Raw genomic sequence first — 9614 nt, 5'->3', positions numbered from 1 at the left:
ATTTTACTTTGCTAATAGTTGCATCTTCAAGTAATTCAGAGGGCAAAGAAGAAAACTATTTCTTTTGACTTAACTCTGGCCAAAAGAAAAGTTATTTAGTGATACAGTGATGGGAAAGAGAGACCATGCCATCTTCAACGCTCTCCTCCTCCTCCTTCCGTTCCTCTTCCTCCTCCTCCTCTTCCTACTTCTTCTTCTTCTTCCCCTTTCTCTTCCTCCTCTTCCTGTTCTGTGTAGGAGAACTGGGTTTGAATCTCCACCCAGGGCAGTTTAAGGATCATTATTTTTAGGAATTAAATTTGCTTAGCAATTTTTAGCGTTCAACTTCATATTGAGTTAAATTGATATCATTCATATCAATCCCTATTTCATTAGTGTAAAGATACTACCTGTCAACACATTTCCATAGAGAGATTGACATATGCTCCAGCACTCTCCTCCTCTTCATAGCAGAGCAGTCAGACGACAATCAGTCACAGCAAGGGTGCTCACTGACCACGGCATTTCTGCTTCATGTAATACCGATCAGCAATGACTGAGAACCTCCCTCTTCCAGACCTCAGCTGGGTACAGTGGGGTGGCAATGATGGATAAGAAGAGATGGTCTCTACCCACGCCAAGAGGGCATATGGGGCAGTGGTTATGACATGGCCTTATATTCAGGCAGACCCTATCCTTACTACCGTGTTTCCCTGAAAATAAGACCTAGGCAGACAATCAGCGGTAATGTGTCTTTTGGAGCAAAAATTAATATAAGACCTGGTATTATATTATATTATATTATATTACATTATATTATATTATATTACATTACATTATATTATATAAGACTGAGTCTTATATTATAGTAAAATAAGACTGGTTCTTATATTAATTTTTGCTCCAAAAGACACATTACCGCTGATTGTCCGGCTAGGTCTTGTTTTTGGGAAAACATGGTAGCTTTGTGAAATAGGACTTTAACTGTTCTTGGCCTTAGTTTTCTTGTCTGTAAAATGAGGATGAATAATAGTACCACCTCAAAGAGTTGTTTGATGAGCAAATAAGATAATTCTTTTAAAGTACTTATTAGAGAGCATGACACAAAGAACAACCCTCAATAAATATTAGCTACAATAATTATCCATAAAAGCAAGCTCACAATCTATGGGAGAAAAGACACATGGTGTTGTGTGTGTCAGCATGTCTGGCAGAGCTGTATCACAGGTATAAGTTAGTGCTTTGGGAGCAGAAAAGGAGGTGCTTGCCATTCTAAATGAAGTAGTCAAAGGAAGTTTTGTAGAGAAGCAGGCACTTTCGGTAGAGTTTAAATAATCTTGGAAAATGGAGAAAAATCCTTACTGGGTCATTTCTATTGTCCTTTGTTCAGTGTAACTAGTATGTGTATGGTTTCCATAGAATAGGAATTTGACTTTTCTTTTATCCGCATTTGGAGGCCTCCTAAAGTCCATTGTACAATACAGTTAGCTATTAAATTAGATGTAGTCTGTTAATGTAGATAAATTAACATGAAGGATATGTCATGTTTCTGTAGAATTGCCAAGGGAATAATTTTGTGATTAGTTCATGGCTGTATCAGTAAGCTTTAATTATGTACTTATTGAGAAATGACTGAGAGCTGACAAACATTCATCTAACAGGAGGCAAGGGGGGAGGGGGGGTCCTCCAATTTCAAGTTGCTTCCAGCTTACAAAGCACTGAAAGAAAGGAGAAAGTACCACATCTTGTGGCTGGCATTCAAGGCCCTTCATAACCTGACTCTAACCTTCTAGTCTACCTTAATCCTCCATATTCTCCAATAAAGAGCCTATGTTCTTTAAATCTTGTGTCTACATTGTGCCCCCAATACGAATCATTCCTCATTCAGCCCTTGCTCATCATGTTCCTTAGCCTCTTTCTGTCCTCTTGGCCCATTCAAATCCTACCCAAACCTTGAGATCCAGGTCGTAGTGTCCCCACTGTGGAGATGTGGCAGCTCCATCTCAGTCATCCTTTTAATACTAGCATTGCTCGTATGGCATTAGGGACTCCTTCTCCTGCTGCTCTCTGTATTTAATGTAGAGATCAACCTCTCAAATTCTACTGGAAATTTCTGGTCAGAGGCATTCTTAAATTTCATTAATGTTCTCAACTGCATTTAGTATCATTTAGTGCAAAGAACCTTGAACAAATTCTTTTCTCTTATACCCTCTTTTACACATTTTTCTGTTCACTCATCTTCCATACCTGGAGGCCTTGGGTTTGAGGGAATTATAGTTATTACCAGTTTGTTTTCAAGGTACAAATGAATTTGGAGCCCTAGATACCCAATCATGACCTTGCATCACTCCATGAATTACCAAGAATGCACTGGGACAAACTCCATAGAGTCAGGGCATCTTCCTTGATACCATCTGGCAAGTTCTCTGCTCTCAGCCCTTGGTCTGTCTTTAAGAATTTAAGTGGGCAGGTGGGAAGAGCAGAAGACACATGATTGGGCATCAGTTCCAATATCAAGAGGGCCGTAACAGGCCTGGAACAACATCTGGAATATCCAAAGGTGACCTTATTAAGCTCTAAAGGGTCATAGGGTATCACTCCCCTCTACTTCTCTCTCTGTGCCTCTTGCATTTTCTCTGTAACCTAGCTTAATGCTAGACGACAGTTCAATCCAAGTACCATCTTCTAAATACAGACTCTCCAGGGAGAGGATATGATTAGTTGAGCTCAGGCCAGGGCTCTCCATGATGGTAGACAGAGTAATGGCCCCCAGAGATGTCCACTTATTATCCCTGGAACATGTAAATATGTTGTCTTGTATGGCAAAAGGGATTATGCAAATGTGATTAAACTAAAGATCTTGAGATGAAGAGATTATCTTGGGTTCTCCAAGTGGACCCAACCTAATCCCACAGGTTCTTAATGTACGAGAAACTTTCTAGGCTGTGGTCAGAGAGAGCAATGTGTCTATCTCACAGCCCGTACATGGCCATGTTACAACAGAGGGTGACTTAGTGTTCTAATACTGTTATAACAAAGTACCGCAAACTGTCTAGGAAGAGTAACAGGAAGACAAGTACTGGCATCTCTGATACAGTTATGGAGCTAATAATGAGCACTGTATTTGACTCCAAAGCCTAAGAGGAAAAGGCCAGCATCTCTGCAATAGACCCAACTGTCTCTTGCCTCATAATTGACAAGAACCTAAGAGAGAATATTGTAATTGACAGTAATCATCCTCAGTCTAAATCCTTCATTCAGGGCCTTAAACTACTTGGAAAACTGGCGAGATTAATATTATGTTTTAAATATTTAGAAAGAAAACTAAATGTAATCTTCATATATGTTCATAAATAGTCTATAAACTTTATTTTTTTTTAATTTATTTTTAATTTATTGGGGTGACAATTGTTAGTAAAATTACATAGATTTCAGGTGTGCAATTCTGTATCACATCATCCATAAATCACATTGTGTGTTCACCACCCAGAGTCAGCTCCCCTTCCATTACCATACATTTGATCCCTCTCACCCTCATCCCCCACCCCCCAACCCCTTTACCTTCTGGTAACCACCAAATTACGTTCCCCAGATTAATTTTCAAGCCCGTGGCCATCCTATGGTTAGTCTATAAACTTTAAAGCGTGTTGAGGGATGAGGTGCAAAATGAAGGCTGGGGAGAAAATTTAGTAAGAGTAAGTAGAACTCTGGACCAAGATTTTAAAGTGCTAGAGCAATTTTGAAAAATACCCACATTAATTACTATTAATTACTATTCAATTAGCATTTCATTTTGATTTTAATACTGAAGCCAAAGATGTTGAGGGAGTTGAAATGCTCACTAATGTTCCTGTGCCTGTGGATCTGGGAACCTTGCCACGAAGAGAACTATGAGTCAATGTTGTTTGTGTATCTCCTGAGGGTCTTGGGAAATAATGTAAGAGAAGACAAAATCCCAAACCATGAAGGCATACACTTCAGTCTTCTCCATGAGAACCAAACAACAAACACTCAATGTCCCACAAATGTTTTGGTGACTTATTTAAAATCATTTTAATGATGTGTTTGGCAGATGCAAAATATAATTACTGAGATGATGTAGAAATATATGTTCATAATACTTTAAAATAATAAAAAGTAATACAAATTCCATGGTTGCAACAAAATAAAAATATCTTAAAACTCAAAATAGCATTTTAATGATAAAGAGATGTCTCCTCAAAATTTAAAAATATTTCTTATTTTTCATGAAAACACAAATTACACATACCTAATATTCATGAAGTGTTTAATTTGGTGGGTACTTTGCATACATTGTCTCGTCGAATTCTGTCGTCGTAATTAACATATGAGGTAGGTCTCATTGAAGTATTTAATCAATTTACCCTATAGTAAAAGTAGCTTTATGCAATATACTAGAAAGCTTGAAGAGGGACTTGGCAATCAAATTGTTGTCAATCACATTCTTTAATAATTTATAAGTACTTGAAATTGAGGGTTTCTAGTTCTGAATTCTAGTGTCCTGTTGTGGTAGACAGAATTCTAAGGATTCGCACTCCCTGGTGTACATACTTTTTGTAATCCCCTACATTTAAGTGTAGATGAACCTTTGACTATGATGGGTTAGTCACTCCTTGATTAGGTTATGCCATATAACAAATGGTGTTGGTTTAGTCATTCCCGTGATTATGTTACACTATATAAGACTGGAGGGGGATTGGAAATCAGGACATTAGAAGCGCGAGAGGGCCAAGGGAAGGAGCCACACTGAGATTGTTCCCAGCAAGCAAACTAGAAGCCTCTAACCACAGGGAACTGAACTTAGCCAACAACAATGTAAACTTAGAACATTAGAAGGGGCCTCCAAGCTCCAGCAAGGAACCCCAGCTGACACTTGATTTCAACCTTGAGAGACACTGAGCAGAGAAACCAATTTAGCCATGCCCAGACTTTTCACCTACAGAAACCATAGGATATAATAATAAATGGATGTTTTCAAGTTGCTGATTTTGTAGTAATTTGTTACTTGGCAATAGAAGACAAATACCCATGTGAAGGAATTTTTCATATAATTATTAGTCACTTACATCTGTGCTCATTTTTTTCAAGTACATTTTCACACATTTAGGGTAAACTTTTTCTGTAGTCAAGGGAGCTATTTAGAGGGGGATCACTTTCTGTTAGTAAGGATAGGCTTTAGAGAGGAGAGTGAGTTTGGGGAACTTTTTGAGCAATGTGAAGGGTGAAGGAGACATGTAAGTAGAGATGGGAATGTCACTTGGGGTAAGATTTTGACCTTTGGGAAAGCATAGGAGAAAGTGATCATGGGATACTACTTGCTAACCTATACTTTAAATGGAAAATTTAGTTTAAATTAGAAAAGATTATGATATAAGAATAGAAACAACATCTAACATAATTTAAAAAGTTCCGTTAAAATTATTTCTACTGCTGATAGTTACATAAGGAATTTTAAGCAGCATAGTTAGTTAATCAACAACTTTTATTGTTCTGAAGACATAACATAGACACCCTAGGACTCCACTAACAACTGGAGCCAGAGGTCCCTTCCTCCCAAAGATTAGTAATGCTGGGCCCTACTACAACTGTCCCTCTCACTCCCCCAGTGTATCCAGAAGAATGGGCGGGGGGAAGGGGGACTTGTCAATCATGAGTTTTTGTCTCAGTGGAGCAAGTTGTAGCTCTTCCCTCCCTTCCTCTTTCTTTCCCAGCACTGGCAGAAGCTACAGGACACCCACTGTCCCCAATTCCCTGGGACAGAAAGCAATTTGATTCATGCAGAGACATAAATGACTGATATAAAACCCTTTCTAAAAACAGCTCTTAAGGGAGAAGGTGAGTGAAATAGTGAAAAGCTAAAGGCAGGGTGACGAGTTTCTCTGGATCTGGTTAGTGTGTGCCTGTTCTCTCAGCGTAATTAATAATGCTGTTATGCACTCTTAAAATTATATTGATTTGGATAATAAATTACATGGTCACCTACCGCGGAAGGCTATGATGCAAGAGATGGAGCAAAGAAGCATGAGCTTGTGGGACACACACGTCAAAGTCTTTGGCATCTAGGAGCTGCCTAAATCCTCTGCTCGCACATCAACCAATCTATCAAAAGGGCATGAACAGTGGTGGGAATGGTCCTAACACCACTAGGTAGGCAGAAGGGGAGACCGGGGAAGGAAAAAGAGGTCAACTACACAAAGAAGCAGATAAAAAGATAAAGGGGAAGTCTGCCCCGAGGCCAAGTTCCCTTCCTGGGTTCCACGTTTGCTGAGGTTAAAGTGCCTTCTATCCTTATTTGAGTGCCATGATTTAATACAGTCTCAGTTTGTTGTGGATATCTGTTTTATTGAATCTGGAACATTCCTTTATTCCTTCTTTTAAAATTAAATCCACTTCATGTGGGAATTAGCCCTCCCTGACTTCGTGTTTGTCCCATGGATCTGCCGTTGCCGCACCCTGACGATGAGTGTGAACACCAGACCTACACCTGCCAATCACAGCCTCACATCCTTCTGAACAAAGCGTTGGCTCTGCTGTGGGCACAAGACGCCAGCCACAGTTGATTGAGGCCTTCTTTGGGATTTTTAAGCAAAGATTCTTAGAGAGGGAAGTTTTCTTTCTTCGAGGATGACATGCGTCCTGAGCTGTCTGTATCCTAATTGCCCCCGGCATAGGGAAAGCATGCCTTTAATGGGTAGTTGGCAGTGGGGGGAATGACAGCCGCAGATGGAGATATGGTAAATGAACACCGACAGTGGCATTCTCTCACTTGCAACTGGAAAGACCTCGCCAACGTGGTAGACCATCACCAAATGCTACAAGATAGTTAATAATATACTCTTCTCTCACACATGAGGAAACAAGCTGAGAGACCTTAAGTTACTGTTCCAAAGGTCAACCAGTAAGTGGCAGGATGGGATTTGAACTTCAAACCCACAGTTTTCCCATCATACCACCATGCTTCCCACAAGAAGTTCACACTCGATGAACAAACAGAGTACACAACAGATAATGAGCACTGTTATGGGAGAAAGCCATGTCCCCATGTGACTTACATTCAGTGAGGGCTGACAGAGAAGAAACAAAATAAGTAAGCCAGTTACAGAGTAACTTAGTGATACAGGCTGAGAAGAAAAAATAAAGCTGGGAAGGGACATAGAATTTCCTGGGAGAGGATGTGCACAATTTCAAATAGGGTGGTTAGGGACGGCCCCCTTTAGAATATTCCATTTCCCTAGACTAACAGAACGGAGGGAGACAGACACAAAGCTGTCTGAGGGAAAACCATGCCAGGCAAAGGGCACAGTAGACGTGAGTCCGCATGGAAGGCTCGAGGCTCAGTGAGGGACCCGCATAGATGGGGCACAGCGAGCAAGACAGGAGGGAAGAAGGCAGGTCACAGGGGTCACGGGGGTGAAGTGATGGGGGTGCTGAGGACATTTTGAGAAGGTTCCAGCTTTTATTCTAATTGAGACAGAAAGCCACAGGAAGGTTCTGAGCAGAGGTATGACCTGATCTGACACATATTTTAACAGGATATGTCTGCCTTTGGGTTGAGAATGGAGAACACGCTGGTAAAACACTTGAGAGAGTGGGACAGACTGTGACAACTCTGATGCCAAGTTTGTGGAAACCCAGAAGAAGGAGAAACAATTGTTAACTGGAATCTTCAGATGGAAGCAGCCTGAGGGCTGTGAGGCAAAGGGAGCTCTGCAAAGAGGAAAGGGAGGAGGTGTGAGGAGCCAGGAGAGGGGACGAGAGCACAAGTACGATTTTGACTGGTTGTGACAATCTCTACCACGCAGGAGGTGCCCGCTCTGTGGCAGGCCCTCCTCTCAGCACTTTGCAGACATAATCTCTAATATCCCCACAAAGCTAATATCACTGCCATTTTATAGAAGTGGGAATTCAGACTGAGTAATGTTAAACAGTTACTGAAAAAAAAAAAAGAAAACATGAGGACTTTTCCATTCCCTTATAGGCAGGAAATCATTACAATTCTTGATGGAAAACAAAGAGAGAGAAAGAGAGAAAAGAAAAAAAATTAAACCTATAATAAATCCTACAAATGAAAATCCTTAATATTCTGCTTATTCCTCAATGTATATTCCATCTGAGAAGGCAGGAGTCCTCACAGGACATATCTTTGCTGGACCCCAAAGACAGTGCTGGGATGCTTTGCCATCTTTGCACCCTGCTCGGCCTGCTCAGAGTAAAGAAATCATTGATGGAACAGGGTGTTTACTCAGGAGAGGAAAAGGCTTGGGATGCAGGCTGGGAAGACAGTTGACAGCCAGCACTACTATCTGAATAGGGCTGGCATGTGGAAAAAAGATCTGACCCGTTTTCTAGGGCCTATGAGGCAGACAAGGGCACAGCTAAGAGTTAGAGAGCATCAGTCCAGCCTGACCTACGGACAACTTCCCTAGGCTGGCTGTGGAGCAGTAAAACACACTTACGGTCAGGCTTGGATTGCACACTGCATAATTCCAGCAGAGTAGAAAATTCTTAGGCAAATCCCAGTGGGGAGAATATCGACACTGGAAAGGAGGGTGGTCTCAAGAGATGACTTCTACAGCTCATCCAATTGGAGATTACAACCTTCTGACTGTGAGTGGACAAACATTTTTCCCTGACCTTTTCACTGCAATCAGAACAGAACAGTTTCTTCTGTTCTAAAGCTTAATAATGAAAAGACACGCCTGTTGCTGGAACGTAGGATGTCCCACTGAAAGGAGCAGATGAAACTGCACTAAGGAGACCATGATTCCTCTCTCTGTTGCTAGTATTTTTAAACCAAGCAGCTGTACCTCTTTATTCTCTACCCTCCTCTCATGTAAAATAAGGAGGTTAAATTTGAAGAAGTGTAAGGTCATCCCTGGCTCTCACAACCTATAATTCTATCACGTATTTTTTTTGTTTGTTTGTTTTAAATCAGGGGTCTCAAAACTGTGGCCCGTGGGCCAACTGCAGTCTGCAATCCATTGTCAATTGGCCCACAGCAAATTCCAAAAATATATTTAGTTTACTTAAATAAACCAGGTGAGGCAATATGTACTTTACCTCGAGTGAGTGGCCCTGCTCTTTGTGTATTTTACTGCATATGGCCCTTGGTAATAAACGTTTAAAAAGTTTTGACACCCCTGTTATAAATAATATGTGGTGAGAAAAGGTAGATACTATCAGTTCAGTTTTCCTTCCCATAAAAATCTGGGTATTCCAGTTTTGCTGGGTTTGGTTTATTTTCAGATTGAGATATTTGGATAATCCCTCAGCCTTGTCATATAAAAATTCAAGGGTTCCATATTTTGCAAGTAAAATATGCCACAGAGGAGGCTCAGGACTAGTGGAATGTGACTTGGGAGTGTCAGAGGATATAATCATGAGAGGACAAGATGGAAAAACAGATTTTCTTTGAATGTAAATCAAGTTCACAAAGACTTCCATGTGTAAACCAATAGTGAGAACCGTCACTTGAAAACAAACATTCGTGTCAGAATCATTGATTTCCGTTTTCCCTCTCCATGCACAGCACCTGCAAATGCTTTAATTAAGCTCAGAAGATGTGAAAACAATTTCACCACTAGTGACTCAAGCTAAAGTTAAGGCCGTGATCC

The sequence above is a fragment of the Rhinolophus ferrumequinum genome, chromosome 5 (genome assembly GCF_004115265.2).
Source record: "Rhinolophus ferrumequinum isolate MPI-CBG mRhiFer1 chromosome 5, mRhiFer1_v1.p, whole genome shotgun sequence".
Taxonomy (NCBI): Eukaryota; Metazoa; Chordata; class Mammalia; order Chiroptera; family Rhinolophidae; genus Rhinolophus; species Rhinolophus ferrumequinum.
Note: the sequence above shows the minus strand (reverse complement) of the source record.